This window comes from Anomaloglossus baeobatrachus, chromosome 7 (genome assembly GCF_048569485.1).
Source record: "Anomaloglossus baeobatrachus isolate aAnoBae1 chromosome 7, aAnoBae1.hap1, whole genome shotgun sequence".
NCBI classification, from domain to species: Eukaryota; Metazoa; Chordata; class Amphibia; order Anura; family Aromobatidae; genus Anomaloglossus; species Anomaloglossus baeobatrachus.
This window is the reverse complement of record NC_134359.1, coordinates 191745900-191769428: the sequence shown is the minus strand read 5'-3', so window position 1 is coordinate 191769428 and position 23529 is coordinate 191745900.

Below are 23529 nucleotides of genomic sequence, written 5' to 3'. Positions count from 1 at the left end.
GATCTCTAAACTTAGGATCACTCCGATTGAACAAATACCCTCTTGTGCCCATAATCGCATGGATGCATTAAAAAGAAAAGAGACATATTGGATCTATAAATTAAATACGTTAAAACCCTTGGGACTAAATGAGGTTACAGACTTGTTTTTTTAATATGGGTCCTTGTACTTATTGTTTTAATCACATGAGCTAATAATCGTTAATAATTGATAGTGATGTCTTCTTATTATTATTATATTTAATACATGTAATAATTGTCCTCAATTCTTGTTTTTATATTTACGTGTTTTTTAGTTATATATTTATTATGTGAAAATTTATTTAGAAATGAATTTTTCAGGTCTTAAGTACGCGATTTTAATATTATAACCCCGATTTTATACCCCACATTCCTATACATATTTTAATTTTTATCTTATTTTTATTTTTTTTATTTTTTATATATACATATTTAATACGTTATTTTTATCTAATAGTATAGTTCCTATTTATGCCCCTATTCCCTACACATATATAAAAAATGTTTTGAATTAATATAACACTATAACAGAAATTTGTTTGAGATACAGATTATGGACATGCGCACAGGCTTTTTTTCCCACGCTTCTGAACTCTTTTCACCTCTTCAATTGATTCTCATTACACTCGCTACATATCTATTAGTTGGGGCATGCGCGGTAGTCTTTTTTCCCACGCTTATGATTTAAGTTAAAACCCTCACAGTATGAAGGGGCTCAGCCTCCTTTCTGCACCTAAAATACATGTCTAGGGCTGGATGGCTTGAATGATAGCCATGCAGTCATAAGACGGATACATCTAACCGGGCTTTAATGTTCGGAGTTCTATTCACCCTTGTGGACACACACAGGGTTCACACATGTGGGCTTTTAATTTTCGTGCACCTCACTTGATATATGGGTGCCTCTGTTTTTACGGATTGAGTATGATCTGTACTATAAGGGGCTTCCCTTCTTCACGCCTATTTTTCTTCCCGTTTTTTCTGTTTTCTCTCATATTTTATTACACAGTCACCTCTAATCGATCTTTTTCTTTACTACGAATAAGAGTTCCTTGGTGGCTCTGGATATAACAAGGGGGTTCACTTCAGCAACTTTGATTTGGATGTTACACAGAGATGGTGTTCTAGGCAAAGGTGAATATTCCACATTCTCACGTTATATATATGAATAGACATATAGATGTCTATATACACAGACACATTTTTATTGGCATACAGCTATATGACAGAAATAAAAGAAAAAAAAGAGTCTTTACACGCACAATTTCTATTTTTGAAAAAGTTTTTTATTTATGATTCTGCTGCCGTTTTTCCTGATAAGGGAAGAAATGACTGTAAATACTTTATTCATGAAATTGAAGATAACTAAGATACTACGTCATTGTAATTTTTAAATGTACTGATTCCCGCCGATTTTTTCTAAAAGTGGGTGGATCATGACGTCATCAGTGGGGTATATAGTGCTGTAAGGTTACCCTGGACAGCAGATTTTATGTTCTCTTGCCATCTGGTCCTGAAGAAGGAAGGGGTGCCTTCCGAAACGCGTAGACCTGTAATTGGAATAAAAAGCAACATTGATCTAACAGCTTAATGTTGGTTGTCATTGGCGCGGCTTGAAAACCCTCATCCTATTGCTCTCTGTTATCTGCCAAACCGAGGGACCGCTGCTGTGACTCTGGATTAATCTACACACATGCTGATATAGGAGTTGTGACTTTCACAACCCCTATAGGTGAGTAATATCTCCCCTTCTTTTCCTCCCAATGTTATTTGGGTAAGACCCTATTGCGCTTCTTTCCTCCACAGTTTTTTTATCTAGAAATACTAAGATAGCAGTAATGGTGGCCCTTAGCAGGCTCATAGTTGACATGGTAACCCATCAGTTTAATATTAGAGAATCGTAAGCGGCTGTTGGCAGTCTTTAAATACCACAGACAGAAATTAAAAGCATTTAAATAGATAGAAGTGATTGGAGCTGATTCTGATGTTGTTAGCCACAGATACTTCAGCATCCCTCTGAACAGCAGAAATGCTGTGTTGCTATGAGTGCCGGCATTCATAGGAAGCACGTTATTACAGTGACAGGGGTCATCAGCTGACCCCAAGGTATCATGACAAGCCATTGTCACCCCATGATCCCATCTCAGTGTGTTAAATTACGCCGTCAGAGTTTCACAGAGAGATCTATCTGGTTAACAGGTGCGGGTGGATCGTAGCGGCTCATGTCTGCTGATCAGATCAGCAGACATTTGGGGAGAATAATGTGGGCTTGCCGCAAGAGGTTGCATTTAGGGATCATACACGACCAATGATGTATTGGTATGTCATTTGCCGTAAAAAGGTTAATATAATTAATGTAAGACATGGCAGATCTCATGGACACATTATTACAATTTAAAACTTTTTAGAAACAATTAGTTTAGCAAGAGCAACAGAAAATGATAATAGTGATGATGGAATAGTAATTTTGTCATTTTAAGCTCTGATTTCATATATAGTATGTATATATTTACACCCTTTGTATAGTGTGCATGACCACAAAACAAGCTATGTCTCAATTAATCTGCAAGTCTTGTTATTTTTTTTATTTAGTGTGAATGTGTATTAGTAAAATTCTGTTCACATATTCTAATCATAATCTAGGGCACAGTAACACGTTGTAAATCCCAATAGTTTACGTTAAACATCTGTTGTTCTTGAATTTCAAAGGCGAAACATGCATAATATATACAGATAAATTTATTTACAGTAAAGTTTTCCCAGTTAAGCTCTTGAAAAGTACTGAAACTCTGCAGAAGGAAAGAAAGCTTTGACAGCCAAACAAAGATAAAATACTTGTAGGTAATATGTGAGTTGAAGCTAATGATGATGCAGATGGCGATAGCAGTTGACCTTCCATTTACAAGAGCAGGTGTCAGCTTTGTCTTATGGTTTTCTGTGTGTTCTGCCAAGCAAATTGCACTGGAGAGCATATTTCATTTACTGAACTGGCCAGACCAAGGTTACACGGAAATAAGAAAACATCCAAGTAGAATTCTAAAAGGTATAACTTGGAGAGGTACAGTATGCCAGATTTGGCAAAGAAGAAAAATCACAGTTCAACTAGTCTACTTCACATTACTTTGAAGCAAACAAATACCTTTGGAGGCAATTTAACTTTTTTATAGACTGAAATAATATATTTTTGTCTAAAACATTTTTTTAGCAATTAGGTTTCATTAAAAATGTTCACTGTTCTATTGCTTTTGTGTTGAACTGTCTATTTCTGAATGCAGATTGTGTTAACTGAGAAGCCATCATTGAGCTTGTTGTGACTGGGGATTCTGGAACTCATCTTCTGTCCTCTGAGCTCCATTCAGCATATTCATGATTATAATGTTCAGTTTAATTTTCATGGGGTCACTGACAGATTTTCTGCTAACTCATTCTGTAGCCAGAAAAATTTTGTACAATTCAAAGGTTAAAGAAGATAATCAATGGAACATTATTAATGAAAGCCTATTGCAAAAAACTGACTTTTAGTAAAAAAAAAAATATGCATTTAGAAAAAAAATTGCCCCCCAGAATGTGTCTGTAAAAACAAATCCATCCATTTAAAAGAAATCTGTTAGCAAGATTGTACTGCCAAAATATATACACATGTAGCTCTTGCAAAGAGGAGCAGGTCTGCTCTAGAGATAAGCAAACCCCCCAAGATTCCATTTGGTCCGTGTTCATTAAATTCACATGTGTTCGCTGAATGGCTAGATGAACATATCTGAACCCCATTCAATTCAATGGGAGGTAAAAACAAAGTCATAGACCACTCCTTTGGGGGGACACAAAAGCTGCAAAAGCAGCTCAAACCATTTTACAGTGGAGCCACACTGTTGTGGCACAGCTATTAGCTTCCTAGACTATTAACATAAGAAATATTGAGGTGGACGAGTGACAGGTATTTGCCTAGTGGGCTGAGAACCCTCATAAATCATGCAACAGCTCAAACTGCTTTTCTGCTCAGCAACACTCAGGTGGCTGCAATATTAGCTTCATAGACTGTTATTGCTAGACACATTTAAGGATAATAAGAGACATAAATGAGTGAAAAGTAACTACATGACTGCCAGTCTGGGAGCTGTATTGCTGCAGGCAACACACAACAAGGACACTCTGTTAGTAGTCCCCATCCTCATTTCCCAAAATTAGGGGCATACAACAGGATAGTTTCATGAATTTCCCCAGAGTACCCATAGTGAATTTGCAGAACAGTGAGGCATGGCCATGCAACAGACAGAGTCTGGCCCAGAATTTACAGCTTTTAAGTGAAGAGATGGATGAGTGACAGCAGTAGGCCTGTTCCTCTGAGACTCCTGCCAGCACAGACAAGACACAACTTTGAGACCCAACTTAGAGTCTCTACATTTCCAAAAATTAGGGGCAGACACTTGAACAGTGGCATCAATTGCCCCATAGTACCGATAGTGTTTTGGCTTAGTAGTGAGGCATGGGTTATGCACCAGACTGTGGCTGGCCTAGAGTTTACAGCTGTCAAATTAAGAGGTGGATGCATGACAGGAGTAGGCATGGTAGTCTTCTGGCAGGCTTAAAGACTTTTAACTTCTTCCTTACTTATGGGTTCTAAATTTTGGCACAAAACATCTTCCATTGGAAGAGTTCTACGTTCAGATATAATTTTCCTGTGAAATAAAGCTGTGAACATTGGTGCTCACCTTGCAGACTAGTCAAAAGAATTAAAAAGACCTACTTCACTTCATGCAAAGTCACTGGATAGCCGGGTTTTTATTTACAGTTTTAAGGCCCCTTTACATACTGCAACATCGCTAGTGTTACGGGGGAACCGGCAGATTAGGACCAGGGGTATATATCCCAATCGCCAGTCGGGGCCCACCGTGCTCCAGATGGTAATGGAGCTGCTGGCACCCTGTGGGTTAGGCGGAGACTATAGAGCTGGATGGCTCTGAGATAACTCAAGGAACCGGTCACGTGTGTAGGGACACGTCAGACCGGACGACAACCCAGTTAGCGTTTTGGTGGAGCGGACGCTACTCCGACCACGTGTGTAACAACACGTCAGGCCGGATGGTAACCAGTTAGCGTTGACCGAGAAGACCGCTGCGACAGCGCCCTGTCGGCCACGTGTGTAAGACACGTCAGGCCGAGCGGTCCTCCGATTAGCGTTTCTGGCCACCACTCGACTGGCCACGTGTGTAAAGGACACGTCAGACCAGGTAGTCACACCAGTAGCATTTGACTGGGAAGCCGAGGAGGATAATAGGGTTCACACACCCAATCCAGGAACACCCTGTTAACTTCACAGGGGTTCTGGGGTGCGCTGTCCGTGCGCGTAGAGGGCACAACCGGACAGGTGGCGCAGCAGGTACACTGTCCGTGTGCGTAGAGGTCACTCTCGGACAGGTGACGCAACAGCTATTCTGTCCGTGTGCGTAGGAGGCACAACTGAACAGGTGACACAGCAGCCGCAGCCCAGTTAACGCCACTGGACTGCTCTAGCACAACAGGAACAGTAGCAAGGAAGCACGGCGCCTGACCCTCATGTGCTGAGCCACGAATCTTGGCGTGACAGGCACCGTTCGCCTAGCCCTACCTACCGCTTCCAACAAGGCTTATGCCCCGAAGAACTCTAAATGAAGACTGCGCACCTCCATGTTGTCTCCAGCCCCTTTTATAACCTGGGTCCACCCCAAACCCAGGGTGGAACCACCAAGGTCCAATAGCAGAGTGCCATGTCATCAGTGACGTCACATGCAACCTATCCGGAACCGCCACGTCATTGATGACCTCATGGCAGCCACGCCCCAAACACTTCACCAGTCATCGTCTGACGACCAAGGGTGAGGTGCCAGATCATAGGGGCGGGCCTCTGCGAGCCAGTCCGGAGTTGCCACATCATCAGGACACCTGACACCCTCTACCCTATCAGGGCCTGCCACTTCACGGACATGCTCAGTGAGGTCCTTACCGGACCTAGCCTCTGATGCACTAAGTGCCTGAGCATGCTCAGTAGCCTCAGCAACAGGCTCAGAAAGCAGACTATCAATTTGAGCATGCTCAGTAGGCACATCCCAGAACTTAGACACAGCACGAAGTCCAAGTACCTGTGCAAAGAGGCTGTTAGGGTTAATTGTGGGAGCATGCTCAGTAGCCTGAACTGAGGACTTGGTCTCAGACATAACACAATCAGGCTGAGCATGCTCACTAGGCAAAACACCGGGCTTAGACTCTGGCTGGGGTAAATCGGCGCACGCATGCACACTAGCCGCCTCTCCACACTTAGACGTGGTGGAAGGAGCAGCCAACTGGATGACCCGAGGCACGGCCAAGAATGGCAGCCGGCGCCTGGGCGCAACAGGAACCGCAGCAGGCTGCTTGCGGCTATGGCGGCGCCGGTTCATAACAGCTAGCGATATCGCTGTAACGTCACCGGTTTTGTGACGTAATAGCGACCTCCCCAGCGACATTGCAGTGTGTGACATGCATCAGCGACCTGGCCGCCGCTGTGAGGTCGCTGATCGCTACAAATCTTTCAGGACCATTTCTTGGTCCTTTGTTTCCCGCTGCACAGCATGCATCGGTGTGTTTGACACCGTTACAACGACATCGTTAGGGACTTAGAACCCAGCCCGTAGGCGTGTTATAGCGTTCCCTTTCCCGCCCCCTTACCTCCGATTGGTGGTCGCTGTTGCGTTTTCTGATTGGGCGGCTTTCACTGAAAAGAAGGCAACTTTAGCGATTCCGTCCTTTGTTTCAAAGCTACCTTCCTGAGCATGCTGGTTTGCGGATCATTAGCGAGTTCTCCAGTATGCAATACTATAAAGCCTATATGGTAAGCATCATTTGATTGAAGCTGTATTGATGCTGTATAGATAAACCAGTGTGGAGTCACCGCACAGAGAACTCTACAAAGATCTGCTAAGCAACAGAAGCTCAGGAACAAAGGATATACAAGCGCGACTTTTGCCAATCTTTCCAAGCTCGGGGTCACCAATAAGAACGCACTAGCGATCACCAATCAGAGCTGAGGGGGGGCGTGTAAAAAGGACACCTAGGTGGCTTCAGCACCAAACACCATGCCCCTAACATAGGTGTGAGTCGTCAAATAGCTGCTGTGTGACACGTCCCCAACGACCAGGGAGGTCGTTCTCCAGGTCCATAACACTGCTGCATCATTTGCCAGACCTGCCTGTTTGACAGCTCACCAGCAACTTTCCAGCAATCCCGGCTAGGTTGGGATCACTGGTGGGATTGCTAGAAAGTCTCAGTGTGTAAAGGGGCCTTAAGACACTATGACGCTACCAATGCTCTTACACAAAACCTTTCAAAGTGTCTCATCAACTGGGAATAAGAATAACAAGGCAGTTTTGGTTGAAGCTGATGACAAGCCACATGCTTATGTAAAAGTTTTGTAGCAGAAGTTTCAACCTGTTACACATAGGGTTGTCCACATATTATCCAGTAACAGAAAAGATCTGTATGATGCAATCAAGAACTATGTGCTAAGTAGAAATGAGCCACCCCCCTAGTGTTCGAGTTTGGTTCGGTTCGTTGAACGGCGGCTTAGTTCGGCGAACGTTCGATGAACACCTTCGAACCCCATTGAAAACAATGGCAGGCAAACAAAAACACATAAAAACACATTATACAAGTACACATACAGTTAATAAACATTGCCATTACACTTACAGGTCCCTGCAATACGTCCTGCACTCTGTCTCCCGACGCTTTTCCTTCCGATCATCGCTGCGCCCTCCCGGTAACCAGCACTGATGATAGGACCTTCCGTGATGTCGTCATAGCATGTGACCAGTCACGTGTGTATTATCTCATTGGCTACAGACTGGTCACATGGCTAGACGTCATGCTAGGTCCTGTCAGTGCATCTCTCCAGTACGCGGTGCTCGTTTGAGCATCTCCATGTACCGGCGAGAAGCTTGGGCACATGCTTTGCTCCCCGTTCCTGCATGTGGGTGCTCTTTACAGAGTCAGCCCACATGCAAGGACTGGATGCCACAGCCGGTGAATAACGGAGATCACTGTTGCTATAGTAACCCGCCTGTCAGATTGCTATTTCAACGGTGGCAGCGGTGACGTCACCGCTTACAACCCGCAGCCTCTGCTCACTCACTGATTAGACTGCACGGGAGCAGCAGCGTCTTCCTCCCATGCAGTGCTGTCTGATGTAGCAGAGCTGCATGGGTTGAAGGAGAAAGAAGACAGAAGACCAGGATCGTGGAGGGGTGAGAGGGAGTAATAAACATGGAGTCTCTAAGTGTGTCTGTGTATTTATTTCTATTAAAGTATTTTTTCTCTGTATGGTGTCATTTTTTTAACCCTTTATTGGAGATTCTTAATGGCCAGGTCAAACTTTCCTGACATTAAGAATCTCTGGCTTAATACTAGCTAGTAAAACAAAGCTAGTATTAACCCATTATTACCCGGCAAGCCACCCGGCATCAGGGCAGCTGGAAGAGTTGGATATAGCACAAGATGATAGCGCTTCTATGAAAGCGCCATTTTCTGGGGCGGCTGCGGACTGCAATTCGCAGCAGAGGGGCCCAGAAAGCTCGGGCCAACCAGTGTTGCAGATTCCAATCCCCAGCTGCCTAGTTGCAACTGGCTGGACACAAAAATGGGGCAAAGCCCATGTCATTTTTTTTTATTATATCATGAAATTCATGAAATAATTAAAAAAAGGGATTCCCTATATTTTTAGTCCCCACCGGGTACAAATAGGCAGCTGGGGGTTGGGGGCAGCCATACCATCCTGCTGTACCTGGCTAGCATACAAAAATATGGCGAAGCCCACATCATTTTTTTTGTGGGCAAAAAACTCCTGCATACAGTTCTGAGTGGAGTATGCTGAGCCTTGTAGTTCTGCAGCTGCTGTCTCCTCTCCTGCATACACTAGTGACTGGAGCATGCTAAACCTTGTAGTTCTGCAGCTGCTGTCTGCTCTCCTGCATACACTAGTGAATGGAGCATGCTGAGCCTTGTAGTTCTGCTCCCCCTTCTAGTCCTGGATGCAGCATGCTGAGCCTTGTAGTTCTGCAGCTGCTGTCTGCTCTCCTGCATACACTAGTGGATGAAGTATGCTGAGCCTTGCAGTTCTGCTCCCCCTGCCTCTCCCTCCAGCATACAGTCCTGGATGGAGTATGCTGAGCCTTGTAGTTCTGCAGCTGCTGTCTTCTCTCCTCCATACAAACAGACAGCAGCTGCAGAACTACAAGGCTCAGCATACTCCATCCAGGACTGTATGTAGGAGTTTCCCCCCCCCAAAAAAATGATGTGGGCTTTGCCATGTTTTTGTATGCTAGCCAGGTACAGCAGGTAGCTATGGGCTGCCCCCCAACCCCCAGCGGCCTATTTGTACCCGGCTGGGAACCAAAAATATAGGGAAGCCCTTTTTTATTATTATTTCATGAATTTCATTAAATAATTTAAAAAAAAAAAATGATGAGGGCTTCGCCCAATTTTTGTGTGCAGCCAGTTACTACTAGGCAGCTGGAGATTAAAAACCGCAGCGTAGGGTGCCCAAGCTTTCTGGGCACCCCTGCTGCGAATTGCAGTCTGCAGCCGCCCCAGAAAATGGCGCTTTCATAGAAGCGCCATCTTCTGGCGCTGTATCTAACTCTTTCAGCTGCCCTGGTGACGGGTGGCTCGCTGGGTAATAATGGGGTTAGGGCTAGCTGTATATTATCAACTAGCCCTAAGCCCGAAATTCATGGTGTCACGTCAATATTAGACATGGCCACCATGAATTTATAGTAAAGATAAAAAAAACACAACATACAGAAAAATTGAAATAAAGAACCCCCCTCCGCAGTAATCCTGGGTTAAGGGTCCCGCGCAGTTCAATCCGGATCTAATATCATCTGATCGGTTTGCTGGAAGGTATAGCGCAGAGGTTCCCAACTCCAGTCCTCAAGGCACACCAACAGTGCATGTTTTCAGGATTTCTTTAGTATTGCATGGAGTTGGATTCACCACCTTTGCAGGTGATTAAATTATCACCTGTGCAATACTAAGGAAATCCTGAAAACATGCACTGTTGGTGTGCCTTGAGGACTGGAGTTGGGAAACTCTGGTATAGCGATCAGATGATGTGTCAGGTTCAAGGGCCTGAATCACATGACACAGCAGCTGATTGTATAAACGGCTTTTATACAATCAGCTGATGCATCAGTGCAAAAAAAACCAAACTACACATTTCTGTGCAGACTCCTGTCTAGAGATGAGTGAACCGGCCGTGGTTCGGTTCGAGTTCGGTTCGGCGAACGTTCGACGAACCACTCGAACCGCATAGGAAACAATGGCAGGCAATCACAAACACATAAAAACACCTAGAAAACACCCTCAAAGGTGTCCAAAAGGTGACAAACAACTCACAACACAACACAAACACATGGGAAAGTGACAAGGACATATACTCATGCGAAAACAAAACAGCTGGACAAGGAAAAAGAGGAGGAGACACAGATATAGGCATGGCACGCCCTTCTAAAATCATGTCAAACACCGCAAGGTGACTCCAAGCGGAGTCTCCCTTTTTTCCAAAAATTGGGCCACACACACACCCACCCCTTCAGTGGCAGCACTTGTGCCCCAGTTGTACACTTCACAGCTAGATTTGCATCAAGCACATTCAAAAATACGCCATACTTAACCGTCCCCAGGATGACACCGGGGTAGGTAGCAAAGTCTTTCCTGATCCCAGCTCTGTGCATCTTGGATCATTTTTAAAAACAATGTAAGCAAGGGTTACTCCAAGCGGAGTCTCCCATTTTTCCAAAAATTGGGCCCCACACACACCTACCCCTTCAGTGGCAGCACTTGTGCCCCAGTTGTACACTTCACAGCTAGATTTGCATCAAGCACATTCAAAAATAGGCCATACTTAACTGTTCCCAGGATGACCCTGGGGTAGGTAGCAAAGTCTTTGCTGAACCATGACTTGTTCATCTTGGCTCCTTTTAAAAAACACAGCAAGCAAGGATTACTCCAAGCGGAGTCTTCCTTTTTTCCAAAAATTGGGCCCCACACACACCCACCCCTTCAGTGGCAGCACTTGTGCCCCAGTTGTACACTTCACAGGTAGATTTGCATCAAGCACATTCAAAAATACGCCATACTTAACCGTCCCCAGGATGACACCGGGGTAGGTAGCAAAGTCTTTCCTGATCCCAGCTCTGTGCATCTTGGATCATTTTTATAAACAATGTAAGCAAGGGTTACTTCAAGAAGAGTCTCCCTTTTTTCCAAAAATTGGGCCCACACACACACCCACCCTTTCAGTGGCAGCACTTGTGCCCCAGTTGTACATTTCACAGCTAGATTTGCATCAAGCACATTCGAAAATACGCCATACTTAACCGTCCCCAGGATGACACCGGGGTAGGTAGCAAAGTCTTTCCTGATCACAACTCTGTTCATCTTGGATCAATTTTAAAAACAATGTAAGCAAGGGTTACTCCAAGCGTAGTCTCCCTTTTTTCCAAAAATTGGGCCACACAGACACCCCATCAGTGGCAGCACTTGTGCCCTAGTTGGACACTTCACAGCTAGATTTGAATCAAGCACATTCAAAATACACAAGCATTTACTCTCCCCAGGATGACACAGGGGTAGTAAATTCCTTGTGGATCCATGACTTGTTCATTTTGAATGTTAGTCTGTCCACATTGTCACTGGACAGACGCGTGCGCTTATCTGTCAGCACACACCCAGCAGCACTGAAGACACGTTCAGAGACAACGCTGGCAGCTGGACACGACAAAATCTCCAAGGCGTAAGTGGAGAGCTCTGGCCATTTTTCAAGATTTGAAGCCCAAAAAGAGCAAGGCTCCATTTCCAAAGTCATGGCATTGATGTTCATTTGGAGATAGTCCTGTATCATCCTCTCCAGCCGTGTACTATGTGTCAGACTTGTTGTCTCTGGTGGCCTTGCAAAGGAGGGTCTAAAAAAATTATGAAAAGATTCAATAAAATTACTGTTACCAGCACCAGATATGGTCCTACTGATACGGGTAGACTGTTGAAGATGACGAGACCGTCCCATGTTTGTCAAGTTACAACTGGGAGATTTACTCCCTGCACCTGCACGGTTGTTTAGTGGAAAAGCCGAGCTAAGATCGAGTAACAGCTTCTGCTGATACTCCTGCATACGTGCGTCCCTTTCTATGGCTGGAATTATGTCACAAAATTTGGACTTGTACCGGGAATCTAATAGTGTGGCAAGCCAGTAGTCATCATCACTTCTAATTTTGACAATACGAGGGTCATGTTGGAGGTGGTGCAGCAAGAAGGCACTCATGTGTCTTGCGCAGCCATGCGGACCAAGTCCACGCTGTGTTTGTGGCATAGAGGTGCTAACCGTTCTTTCTTCCTCTGTCATCTCCCCCCAACCTCTTTCAACTGAAATTTGACCAAGGTCTCCCTCATCCGCTGAGTCTTCCATGTCCACGGACAGTTCGTCCTCCATTTCTTCATGTTCTCCTGCACCTTCCTCAACATTTCGCCTGCTACCATGCGCCCTTGTTGATCCCTGTCCCCCATGGTCCCATGGCTGCCGCGTTTGTGATGATGAACGCCTGGACCTTGGTGATGTTGTTCTGTCTTGCGCATATGAATCCTCCTGTAGCTTCTCCCCTTCCTGTTGTCCCACCCCCTGACTCCGAATAGTGTTTAGCGTGTGCTCCAGCATGTAAATGACTGGAATTCTCCTGCTGATAATGGCATTGTCAGCGCTAAACATATTCGTCGCCATGTCGAAACTGTGCAGAAGGGTGCATAGGTCCTTGATCTGAGACCACTCCATCAGGGTGATCTGCCCCACCTCTGCATCTCATTGGCCCAGGCTATACGTCATGACGTATTGCACCAGGGCTCGGCGGTGCTGCCACAGTCGCTGTAACATGTGAAGAGTCGAATTCCAGCGTGTCGCCACATCGCGTTTCAGGCGATGAACCGGCAGGCCGAAAGACTTCTGGAGCGATGCAAGTCGCTCAGCAGAGGTGGTTGAACGGCGCAGTGAGAACGCTGGTGGCCTGACCAGGCAGGCTTGGGGCGGAGGTGGAGGACCCAGATGAGGTGGAGGAGGCAGAAGCAGTGGCGGAACTTGGACAGACAGAGGATTGACACACAAGTCGTGGGGACGGCAAGACTTGTGCAGCAGACCCTTCACCATCTATCACCATAGTTACCCAGTGCCCAGTCAGCGACATGTAACGTCCCTGTCCATGCTTACTGGTCCAAGTATCGGTGGTGAAATGCACCCGTTCACACACAGAGTTTCTCAAGGAAGCGGTGATGTTGTGTGCGACATGCTGGTGTAGCATGGGCACACCTTTCTTAGAGAAGTAGTGGCGACTGGGCATCTGGTACTGGGGCACAGCGACAGACATAAGGTCTCTAAAATCCTGTGTGACCACCAGGTGGAAAGGCAGCATTTTGGTAGCCAAGAGCTTACAGAGGGATAAAGTCAACCTCTTAGCTTTGTCATGGGTCGCAGGAAATGGCCTTTTATTTGTCCACATCTGAGGGACAGAGATCTGGCTGCTGTGTGAGACGGTCTTCAGTAAAGTGTCCCTGGAAAAATGCAGGCTTGTGAGGAAAATGCAGGCGTAGACATGATGTTGCCTTCATCCAACGTTGGTGCTATCAATGTCTGAGAGAGCTGTACACACGCACTTGTTTCCCCTTCCAAACCAACTGACGACCTACCAAGCAAACTGCCTGTTGCGGTTACAGTAGTGGAAGTTGTGCATGGAAAACCAGGTGTGACAGCTATCCCCACAGTCCTAGAAGATGAAGAGCGCGCGGATGCACTTGAAGGGGCAGGCGGTGGATGGTTCTCCCCGCTAGGCCGCATTGCAGCACGGTGAGCTTCCCACTGGGACATATGATATTTATTCATGTGACGATTCATGGAAGAAGTTGTCAAACTGCTGAGGTTTTGCCCTCTACTAACAGAATCACGACAAATTTTACAGATCACATAATTTGAGCGAACTTTTGCTATGTCAAAAAAGGACTAGGCTAGGCAAGGCTTAGAGGGCATGCGACCTGCTGATCCACCCCGACTAGTGCTCAGAGGCAGAGTGGTGGCTGAGGATGCAGTTGTAGATGTGTTACCAGTGCTCCGACTCTGTCCAGGAAGGCGCAAGGTAACTTCGTCATCGGTTGCATCCTCCTCTACCGCCTCTGTTGACCTCCTCGAGTGCCTGACTGTGGGTTGACAGTAAGTGGGATCTAGAACTTCCTCATAAATTGTTGTGTTTGCACTCCCCTCCCCCTCAGACCGAGCCTCTTCTTGCCCTGACCGAATATTTAAGTTGTCATCCCAATCTGGTATCTGTGTCTCATCGTCATCAGTATGTTCCTCATTGTCTATAACAACAGGTGTTACAGTTTGTAAAAAAGAGTCAACATTATGCTCAGAAACTTTGTCCTCAAGGCCTGAATCAGAGTCACAAAGGTTCTGGGCATCACTGCAGACCATTTCATGGTCTGTACTCACTGTAGCTTGGGAGCAGACCTCTGATTCCCAGGCTATAGCGTGAATGAACAGCTATGCAGATTCAGACATCTCAGTTCCACCATACTGTGCATTGCGGATGGAGACTTCAGAGCTGGAAGAAAGCAAGTGTGATTGGGCTGACAACTCAGAGGACTGGTGTTTTTTGGATGCGGTAGTTGAGGTGGCGGAGAGGGCACTTGTTGGACCACTTGAGATCCATTCAAGCATTTTCCTTTTTTGGCCATCATCTACCTTTGTTCCAGTTGTTCGTGTCCGTAAGAAAGGGAGCACATCGGATTGTCCACGGTAAGTAGTAGACATCTTACTTTTGCTGGAAGATGGTCTATCTTCAGCAGATGTTAATGGAGCTTTGCCACCTTCCTCCTATTAACAGAATCACGACAAATTTTACAGATCACATAATTTGGCCGATCTTTTGCTGTGTCAAAAAAGGACCAGGCTAGTCAAGGCTTAGAGGGCATGCGACCTGCTGATCCACCCCGACTAGTGCTCAGAGGCACAGTGGTGGCTGAGGATGCAGTTGTAGACGTGCTACCAGTACTCCGACTCTGTCCAGGAAGGCGCAAGGTAACTTCGTCGTCAGTTGCATCCTCCTCCACCGTATCTGTTGACCTCCTCGAGGGCCTGACTGTGGGTTAACAGTAGGTGGGATCTAGAACTTCCTCATCAATTGTTGTGTTTGCACTCCCCTCACCCTCAGACCGAGCCTCTTCTTGCCCTGACCGAATATTTAAGTTGTCATCCCAATCTGGTATCTGCGTCTCATCATCATCAGTATGTTCCTCATTGTCTATTACAACAGGTGTTTCAGTTTGTGAATAAGGGTCAACATTATGCTCAGAAACTTGGTCATCACGGCCTGAATCTGAGTCACAAAGGTTCTGGGCATCACTGCAGATCATTTCCTGGTCTGTACTCACTGTAGCTTGGGAGCAGACCTCTGATTCCCTGGCTATAGTGTGACTGAACAGCTCTGCAGACTCAGTCATCTCAGTTCCACCATACTGTGCAGGGCGGATGGAGACTTCAGAGCTGGGAGAAAGCAAGTGTGGTTGGGATGACAACTCAGAGGACTGGTGTTTTTTGGATGCGGTAGTTCAGATGGAGGAGAGGGCACTTGTTGGACCACTTGAGATCCATTCAAGCATTTTCTTTTTTTGGCCATCATCTACCTTTGTTCCAGTTGTTCATGTCCGTAAAAAAGGGAGCACATCGGATTGTCCACGGTAAGTAGTAGACATCTTTCTTTTGCTGGAAGATGGTCTATCTTCAGCAGATGTTAATGGAGCTTTGCCACCTTCCCCACGGACAAACCCTTTTTTTCCTTTTCCAACACGCCTCTTCCCCTTTCCACCAGCATCTGTCATTTTACCACTTATTTTGATTGCGACAAGATTGTGCACTTAAAATGTGGTAGTAAAAATTGAGAGGTGGTGTAGATTGCAGCGGTGGTCTATCTTTATTAACAGCAGAATAAACAACAATAACTATCCCTGACAATGCAACTACGGCCCTTAAACTGGCAGCATAGTTTGCTAGTATAATGGCTTAGTAACAATGAGTTTGAGTGTGCAATGCAGAGGTGCTGCACATAGGTTTGCACCAGTGGGACACTAATGGAAATCCAACAGCCACTTTTAGGATGCCACTAAGTTTACTCAGTGTTTGCTAGTATAATGGCTTAGTAACAATGAGTTTGAGTTTGAGTTTGCAATGGAGAGGTGCTGCACATAGGTTTGCACCAGTGGGACACAAATGGAAGTCCATCAGCCACTTTAAGGATGCCACTATGTTTACTCAGTGTTTGCTAGTATAATGGCTTAGTAACAATGAGTTTGATTGTAAAATGCAGAGGTGCTGCACATAGGTTTGCACCAGTGGGACACTAATGGAAGTCCAACAGCCACTTTTAGGATGCCACTAAGTTTACTCAGTGTTTGCTAGTATAATGGCTTAGTAACAATGAGTTTGAGTGTGCAATGCAGAGGTGTTGCACATAGATTTGCACCAGTGGGACACTAATGGAAGTCCAACAGCCACTTTTAGGATGCCACTAAGTTTACTCAGTGTTTGCTAGCATAATGGCTTAGTAACAATGAGTTTGAGTTTGCAAAGGGCAGGAGGGTACAGTGGCAGGGTTGTGGGTCTGGGTAGAGGAAAGGAAGCCTCCCTTTCTATCCCTCCTAATGGGGAAATGCAGCGAGGAATTCCCTGACCTTAGCTACACAGTTGCTGTCATCTTGTGTAGCTGTTAAATTCTGTTTTCACGGACCTGACTGTCACCTATGGCTCTGACCCTGCCGGTATTAGCCCTTACAAGGACTAATAGAAACTTCTATCCCTATTCTGTATAGCGCTGTGTATAGAGCGTACACAGCAGTATCGAAGACAGGAGCTACGCCAGCGGTGACTGACACCAATACGCAGAAGGCAGATAATGGCGTGCTGGAGGAAAATGTCCGGTTTTATAATGCATGGACATGTGACATGGACATCCTATCACACATGCCGTTGCTTCTCTGGCTAAAAGTCCACTTAGCTGTGTGTGTGTCTGGGATTGGCTGACATGCTGGCCCGCCACACTACACGCGCGCGCTTAGGGAAGGAAGACAAGAAAAAAAAAAAAAAAAATGGCGATCGCCATTATCCAAACAGCAGTGATCTGAATGCGCTGTTCCCACACACTATACGCTGACATTTCATAATAGTGTCAGTCACAGAGTGACTTACACTATTACAGCGGAAAGCCAGCTAGTAATTAGCTTGTCTTTTTACTGCTCGAGCCGTTCTCGAACGTATCTAGATCTATCGAGCTTTAGCAAAAAGCTCGAGTTCTAGTTCGATCTAGAACAGCCCCCAAAATCACTCGAGCCGCGAACTGGAGAACCTCGAACCGCGAACCTCGCTCAACTATACTCCTGTCCGACAGCAGCAGCTGATAGTTTAGCCGGCTGGGCTGTAAAAAGCCGGCCTCACCACTCGACTAATAGTGTTAGCTGATTCCGTCAGGTGACCGCATCAGCTGACTATCGCCAGGTCTCAGAGAGAGAAAAGAGAGAGAAAGAAGAGGGCGAGAGAGAGAGAAGAGAGGAGAGAGAAGAGAGAGAAGAGAGAAAGAGGAGAGAGAAGATAGAGGGGGAGATAGAAAAGAGAGAGAGGAGAGAGATAGAAGAGAGAGAAGAGAGAGAGAAGAGAGAGAGAAGAGAGAGAGAAGAGAGAGAGAAGAGAGAGAGAAGAGAGAGAGAAGAGAGAGAGAGAAGAGAGAGAGAGAGAGAGAGAGAAGAGAGAGAGAAGAGAGAGAAGAGAGAGAGAAGAGAGAGAAGAGAGAGAAGAAAGATTGAGAAGAGAGAGAGAGAAAATGAGAAAGAGAGATAAAGAGAGAGAGAGAGAGAAAAAGAGAAAAAGAAAGAGAGAACAAGAGAGAGAGAGAAAAAGAGAGAGAAAGAGAGAGAAAGAGAGAAAAAGAGAGAGAGAAAAAGATAGAGAGACAAAAAGAGAGAGAGAGAGAGAGAGAGAGCGAGCAATGCAGCCTCATTCCGTGAACTGCTCCGATTTTAAAGGTGTGTCCCGCGGCTTGCAGCTGATGTCTGGCTCCTCCCCTCAGTGCATAATTAAATTATAATTATAAATAAATAATAATTATAATTTAAAATTAAAAATAAATTAAATTCTTTACTGGGACGGCCGCGACTTGAACTCGTGAACTAATTCTCCTTAGGAAATAGCTCTATCCATTGAGCCACTGCCTCTAATGAAAAGCATAGGAAGATTTGGTAATCTTGACCTCTGTATTGCACTTGAGAATCCAGAAGTAGATTATTCAGCTACAAGGATGGATGGAGGGATGGATGGATGGATGGAGGGATGGAGGGATGGATGGAGGGAGAGAGGGATGGATGGAGGGATGGAGGGATGGATGAATGGATGGAGGGATGGATGGAAGGATAGATTGAGGGTTGGATGGAGAGATAGAGTAATGGATGGAGGGATGGATGGAGGGATGGAGGGAGAGATAATGGGATGGATGAATGGATGGATGGATGGATAGAGGGATGGATGGAGGGATAGAGGGATGGATGGAGGGATAGAGGGATGGATGGAGGGATGGAGGGAAGAATGAAGGGATGGATGAATGGATGGAGGGATGGATGGATGGATAGAGGGATGGATGGATGGAGGGCTAGAGGGATGGATGGAGGGATGGAGGGAGGGATGAAGGGAGGGATGAATGGATGGAGGGATGGATGGATAGAGGGATGGATGGATGGATAGAGGGATGGATGGAGGGATAGAGGGATGGATGGAGGGATGGAGAGAGGGATGAAGGGAGGGATGAATGGATGGAGAGATGGAGGGATGGAGGGAGGAATAGAGGGAGGGATGAATGGATGGATGGAGGGAGGGATGGAGGGATGTAGGGATGGATGAATGGATGAAGGGATGGATGGAGGGATGGATGGAGGGATGGATGGAGGGATGGATGGAGGGATGGATGGAGGGATGGATGGAGGGATGGATGGAGGGATAGAGGGATGGATGGAGGGATAGAGGGATGGATGGAGGGATGGAGGGAGGGATGAAGGGAGGGATGAATGGCTGGAGGGAGGGATGGATGAATGGATGGAGGGATGGATGGATGGATGGAAGGGCAAACACTGGCACTAGTGCACTCATCACCGCACACATGAAGGCACTACAACCTTCATCATCACTGCACACGCAGGCATTACCTCAGTGACGTCCCTGACAGCACGGCTCACTTCATTGCTGCATGGATCTGACACAGAGCGCTCCTGTTCTGCAATGCTCCCTGTCAGCTTTATGTAGCAGAGCTGGATCTGGATGCGTCGCGGGACCTCTATGTATTACGTTGGACCTGGAGGGGAATTTGGGGATTTTAATAAAATGATGAAAGAGGGTTTTTTTTGTCTTTTATTCCAAATAAAAGATTTTTCGTTGTGTATGTTTATTTACTTTCCCTTACAAGTTAATCATGGAAGGTATCTCGAGGAAACGCCTGCCATGATTAACTCCTTATTACCCCGATTGCCACTGCACCAGGGCAATTCGGGATGAGCTGGGTACAGTCCCGGGACTGTCACATCTAATAGATGCGGCATTTCCGGGGCGGCTGCTGGGTGATATTGTTAGGGTGGTGAGCTCCCCATAACGTGGTGCTCCCCATCCTGACAATATCAGCCTCCAGCCGTGTGGCTTTATCCTGGCTGGTATCAAAATTGGGGGGAACCGCAGTTTTTTTTTTATTATTATTATTATTTGTTTATTTATTTTACTGCACGATATAGACCTGCCCGCCGGCGGCTGTGATTGGTTGCAGTGAGATAGCTGTCACTCATCGTGGGGGTGTGTTTGACTGCAACCAATCATGGGCACTGGTGGGTGGGGAAAGCAGGGAATACCAAATTGAATAATGAGCGGCAGCCATTTTCAAAAGAGGAAGAGCTGCAGGAGCTTTGTGACAGCCGTGCAGCGCACACCCATGATCGGTGAGTAGGAAAGAGAGGGATTGTGCTGGGGACGCAGGACGCATGCAAATACACAACGTGCGCACATAGCCTTACTGTGAGAAGCCCTGCTCTTGGTGATCGAACGGTTATCGATAGGTAACTCGAACTGCCGAACTTGAAGCAAATCGTTCGAGTTCGTCGAATGACTCGAACACCGCCCAAAATCACTTAAATTTGAAATTAGCGAATGGTTCGAATCGAACATTGCTCAACTCTAGTGCTAAGTGCCCTGTTTCATGTCAGTGTATTGCTGCAAATACTCTGAGCAAACAACAAGCTATTATTTCAGTTGCTTTAATAATAGTATTCTCACAGAAAATGATAAGTTGGAGAAACCAAACAGAAAATAAATCACAGAAAAACAAATTTACTCCTAAAATACAAAACCTATTGAGGTACAAAGTTAAAAGGTATAAAAATAAATAACAAAAAAACTCCCAATACCAATAAAGCGGGCTTTACACGCTGCGATGTAGCTAGCAAGATCGCAAGCGATCGTATCCGCCCCCGTCGGTTGTGCATCATGGGCAAATCGCTGCTCGTGGCGCACAACCTCGCTTATCCCCGTCACACGCACTTACCTGCCCTGTGACGTTGCTCTGGCTTGCGAACCGCCTCCTTTCTAAGGGGGCGGTTCGTGCGGTGTCACAGCGACGTCACACGGCAGGCATCCAATAGAAGCGGAGGGGCGGAGCTGAGCAGTACGTAACATCCCGCCCACCTTCTTCCTTCCACATTGCCTGTGGACGCAGGTAAGGAGATGTTCGTCGCTCCTGCGGTGTCACACACAGCAATGTGTGATGCCGCAGGAATGACAAACAACATTGCTAATAAGCAGAAAACTATTTTTTGTTTCAGGACGACTTCTCCGCGGCAAATGATTTTCACCGCAGTTGCGATCGTTTAAGGTCGCTCATAAGTGTCACACACTGCGATGTCGTTAATGACGCCGGCTGTGCGTCACAAACACCGTGACCCCGACGATAATTCATTAACGATATCGTAGCGTGTAAAGCCCGCTTAAGTGTGGAGAGAAAGCCCACTATCCAAAAAAGGAAGGGGGTATGATGAAGAAAACAAGCTGGTTGAAAGTGAACCAGTGGGTGATCTATCCGAATAAGGATACCACAACACTGATTAACTTATGCTAATATCTTTATGACCAAATTAGACAAAAGTTACCACTACCAGACAATCACTCACAAAACATTCAATCCAGTTGATAATGCATAAGTCGGACATAAACAATCTTGTCACAAGTCAGACAGTCAGTCAGATCAGTCTGTAAAGTGTAGTCATCAATTACATGGAGTCAGTTATCAAAATTTGAGCATCCCCAAAAGATTGATGGGGCAAAAAAAAAAACTAACGTGTTTCACCTATCAGAAGAGGTTCATCAGGGGTATATACATGTATAGAAATATTCATAGATAGATGTATTCGTTCTCTCATAAAACCAGAGATTATATAATATAATATGGGACCACCATAAAAAGATTGTCTGAGGACAGTAGGCTAGGTGCTCCTGATATATCAGCACCCAAAATGCTTCTTTATAACATAGCTGCTGAATTAGGAGCCCCAAGGCCTCGTCAAGGCATATCTCTATATTGGGGTCCCTAGCTCTGTGACCCTAACTGTGTGTCATTTCATTGCAATTAAAAACTGCTATGGGTGGAGAGGGGTAACTAAGGACTTTCTTATATAGGAGATGGAAAAAACATGGCCGAAAGGGGCGGAGCTGTGTTCACATTCAGAAAAAAACTACATATAACTGAATAGGATAACTGAAGTGAGCACTAATATATATATTATGAGTGCAAGCCAAAAATTACATACTATATACGGATAAGGCTGCACATCAAACTTAGATAATGGTATAATGCCTCAAGCATATGGACAAATATTGGAATATACAATGAAAAATGCTACTTGCTAATTTGAACATGTGAATAATGAATTGCATACCTGCCATGAATATTAGGAAAAAGGAGATATTTAGCAATCGCATTGATCAATGTAACTGAGCCCCAAGGCCTCGTCAAGGCATATCTCTATATTGGGGTCCCTAGCTCTGTGACCCTAACTGTGTGTCATCTCATTGCAATTAAAAAACTGCTATGGGTGGAGAGGGGTAACTAAGGACTTTCTTATATAGGAGATGGAAAAAACATGGCCGAAAGGGGCGGAGCTGTGTTCACATTCAGAAAAAAACTACATATAACTGAATAGGATAACTGAAGTGAGCACTAATATATATATTATGAGTGCAAGCCAAAAATTACATACCATATACGGATAAGGCTGCACATCAAACTTAGATAATGGTATAATGCCTCAAGCATATGGACAAATATTGGAATATACAATGAAAAATGCTACTTGCTAATTTGCACATGTGAATAATGAATTGCATACCTGCCATGAATATTAGGAAAAAGGAGATATTTAGCAATCGCATTGATCAATGTACCTGAGCCCCAAGGCCTCGTCAAGGCATATCTCTATATTGGGGTCCCTAGCTCTGTGACCCTAACTGTGTGTCATCTCATTGCAATTAAAAACTGCTATGGGTGGAGAGGGGTAACTAAGGACTTTTTCCTAATATTCATGGCAGGTATGCAATTCATTATTCACATGTTCAAATTAGCAAGTAGCATTTTTCATTGTATATTCCAATATTTGTCCATATGCTTGAGGCATTATACCATTATCTAAGTTTGATGTGCAGCCTTATCCGTATATAGTATGTAATTTTTGGCTTGCACTCATAATATATATATTAGTGCTCACTTCAGTTATCCTATTCAGTTATACGTAGTTTTTTTCTGAATGTGAACACAGCTCCGCCCCTTTCGGCCATGTTTTTTTCCATCTCCTATATAAGAAAGTCCTTAGTTACCCCTCTCCGCCCATAGCAGTTTTTAATTGCAATGAGATGACACACAGTTAGGGTCACAGAGCTAGGGACCCCAATATAGAGATATGCCTTGACGAGGCCTTGGGGCTCAGTTACATTGATCAATGCGATTGCTAAATATCTCCTTTTTCCTAATATTCATGGCAGGTATGCAATTCATTATTCACATGTTCAAATTAGCAAGTATTATTATTATTATTATTATTTATTATTATAGCGCCATTTATTCCATGGCGCTTTACAAGTGAAAGAGGGTATACGTACAACAATCATTAACAGTACAAGACAGACTGGTATAGGAGGAGAGAGGACCCTGCCCGCGAGGGCTCACAGTCTACAGGGAATGGGTGATGGTACAATAGGTGAGGACAGAGCTGGTTGCGCAGTGGTCTACTGGGCTGAGGGCTATTGTAGGTTGTAGGCTTGTTGGAAGAGGTGGGTCTTGAGGTTCCTCTTGAAGCTTTCCACGGTAGGGGAGAGTCTGATGTGCTGAGGTAGAGCGTTCCA